General features: G+C 52.6%; 1 protein-coding gene across 1 annotated transcript in view; it reads left to right on the top strand.

The window, feature by feature from the left end:
- Positions 1 to 350: 350 nt before the first annotated feature.
- The window catches only part of RAB23 (RAB23, member RAS oncogene family), a 21,685-nt gene continuing 19,080 nt past the window's right edge, over positions 351 to 2,955 (top strand). Inside the window, exon 1 of the mRNA XM_015424232.1 lies at positions 351 to 474. The gene's annotated coding sequence lies outside the window, so the exon portion shown is untranslated. The remainder of the gene's footprint in view (positions 475 to 2,955) is intronic.

The following is a 2,955-nucleotide window of genomic DNA, read 5'->3' on the forward strand; positions in this document are numbered from 1 at the left end:
TTTAAACCTGGGGTGGATAACCCCTTTAGCAGCACCAGTGCTGGGCTGTGTGCCTCCTCGCGTGTTGCTCATCGAATGCAGCGCTTCTCCGTGTCGCTGCAACCCTGCTTCCGCCTCCTTCAGTCTCCCACCCTGGCCAGCGAGGCTGCTCCCGCTCCTACAGAGGGAGAGCAGCAGCAGACGGGTGGTGCCGGCGGCGGCGGCAACCCAGTCTTGCCTTCTCTCGTCTCGGTCCCCAAGGAAGGCGGAGCGGAGGCGAGCCCGGGAAGGCTGTCTTTCCCAGGCGGGTCCCACCGCAGCCCTGACGGTGTTTCCGGGGGTGTGGATGTACCAGAGCTAGGTGGGGGCGAGCCGGGATGTGCGTCCGGGTTGGGCCGGCTCCGCTTTTCCTGGCTGCCGGTCGCCGTGGAGGCGGCTCTCCCTCCCTTAGCCTCTCACACGCGCCCGCCGGTAACCTGGCAAGGGACGCTGCCGGTTAGTGAGATGCCGCCGGGGCTGGGCCGCTTGGTAGCGAGGCTGGGAAGCAGGCTGCTGTCGCGAGGCGCCCGTGGTCTTACTGTTGGGGAGGGGGGTGTCTGGTGGGGGTTGTGGCCTGGGCGGGCGGGAGTGTGCGGGCGGCGTGGCTGGAAAGAAGGGGGGGTCTGCCTGGGAGCTGCGCCTGCCCTGGGGAGCCATGCTGTGCATGGCTGCGACCTGCAAAATGTTGTTGTGTTTTCTCTGCTCTTCTCTCCCCGTGAAACACTGGGGATTTCCCTTCAGTCTTTGCCAAAACTCAATTTGTAATATGGATTGAACGGAGCTTGCTTGGAAGTCGCTGACTGAGGCCTGGAATGTTTGACTTCGTGTAGTCCTAAGAACACTTTCCTCAGAGTAAGCTCTTCTGGGTAGGATTCTGAGGAGACCTGTTCAGGATGGCTTTTCTCAGTCTCAGACATTTGTGTTTACCCATTGGTGGTAGGAGAAGGCTGTCTGTGCATGCCCAGGAGCACTGTTCTGTTTTTCATAAGGGCCATGGCTGAGTCCTCTGCCAGTTTTCAACTTTGGTCCCTGATGTAAATGCTGTATTTGGGAATCTCTGGTAAGTTTGGTAGGAAAGACTGAAGGTATGTTCTATGGCTGAGGAAGTCCTTCAGATATGTTGGTGAAGGATCTGTACTTAACTTGTTTGATTGTGTGTATCTATGGCTTGACAGGGTGCTTACCTGGAAGGTGGTGGTGTGTATCTGATTGGCTAACTGCAAGTTCATTAGGAAAGTTTGCTCTCAGGTTAAGTAACTTGGTGGCAGGTACAAAATGGTATCTGATTCTAACTGTTCATTTATTGTATACTAGCCTGATACCCGTGCTTCGCTACGGTATTTAATTTCCATAAATCCAGTTATAATATTGATGATGTAAAGTCTGAAATGTAACATTTGTTGTAGGAATTCTAATGGAGAAGATTGTAGTGTAAAAAATAATGAAGTGAGACATATGTACTTTTTTTCTCTCTACTGAAGGACCACTTTGTAGACTGCTGGGGCGGGCTCCCTCGTGGCCTTAAGCACCCTGCTGCTGCACCTGACAGACAACCAACCGCCTGTTAGGTGTAGGAGGTGGGGGAGTGTGTTGGAAGCCATCAGAGAGGCTACGCCAGCAGCATCGTTAAGGTGATCCTGCTGGGGCGGTGTCCCTGATGGATTAAAGTACCCTGGTCCTGCTCCTACACCTGACAGACACCCGCCTGTCAGGTGTTGGGGGAATTATGTTTAAAGGTATCAGGGAGGCTGGGCCAGCAGCAGGGCTAAGACAGTCTTGCTGAGCAAACCTCCCCGGCGGTTGTAAGCATCCCACCTCCTCTCCTGCACCTGACAGGCAGCTGCCTGTCCAGTGTGGGAGGGGGAGAGGTATTAGAAGCCACTGTGGAAGCGGGGCTGGCAGGATCACTAAGGCGTTACTGCTGGGGCAGGCTCCCTCGTGGCTTTAAGCACCCTGCAACTGCTGCTGCACCTGACAGACAACTGCCTGTCAGATGTAGGAGGGGGGAGCATGTTTGAAGCAATAGGGAGGCTGGGCCAGCAGCTTTGCTTCACCTCACATGTGGTTGGCCACTCCTGATTTCCTCAACTGTCATTAGCTCTCTGTAGTCCCCTGTAACTGGGGTTTTTTTAACCTCAGAACACTGAGCTCTGAAGCTGACCAATCAGAGTGTGGGGGGTGCAGAGAGGCAGCTGCCTGGCAGCCGCATAGGAATCAATGGGGGGAGCAAATTTCCCCCCTTTTGACCCACTTAGGGGTTGAATTTCTCAAAATCCCTTCTTAGAGAACACCTATGCCATGGTAGGAGCGCTCGCCCTGAATTTGGTGTCTCTAAGTCCAGCGGTTTGGCCTGGGTGTTGATTTTACGGTGAGGGGACTTTCTTTTATATATATATTTGTGTCTCTTAATAATGAAAATGCGGTAGGTGGATAAGTATCCAGGAAGTGTTGCTAACAAGTACAGGGTCAGCTGTGCATACTGATTGAGATCACTCAACCATGCGTATTATCTGTTACAGTCTGTTTGGTTTAGCAGCTCTGAGCAGCTGGATCATCAAGGTAAACACTTGCAAAATCTGAATGGAGGGAAGGTCCCTGAGGCTAGGAACTAAGTGCACGTCTGTATTCGACATCCTCCACAAGACAGCTTTTTTTATGCAGTGGCTGGAATGTGTAGCACAATTTACAGTGCCCATCCTGCATGTTGCACAGAACACTGAGCCAGCCCTGTACATTCCTGTAGGCAGGGTGGAGACTGAGCACAAAGATGTGGGGCATCTCCACACTGGGGCTACATAACATGTAGTTTTGCTATCACTTGCACTGTTTTTGTGACTTTAATGGTTTTTATTCACCTTACGAGCTCGGCTATGTCTAACTCAAGGAACCACTAGGAGCCTGTTTCCTAAGGGAACTAAAATATGTGAAGTCGGAAGA

Source organism: Gekko japonicus, unplaced genomic scaffold, assembly GCF_001447785.1.
Source record: "Gekko japonicus isolate JY-2015 unplaced genomic scaffold, Gekko_japonicus_V1.1 scaffold1896, whole genome shotgun sequence".
Classification (NCBI taxonomy): domain Eukaryota; kingdom Metazoa; phylum Chordata; class Lepidosauria; order Squamata; family Gekkonidae; genus Gekko; species Gekko japonicus.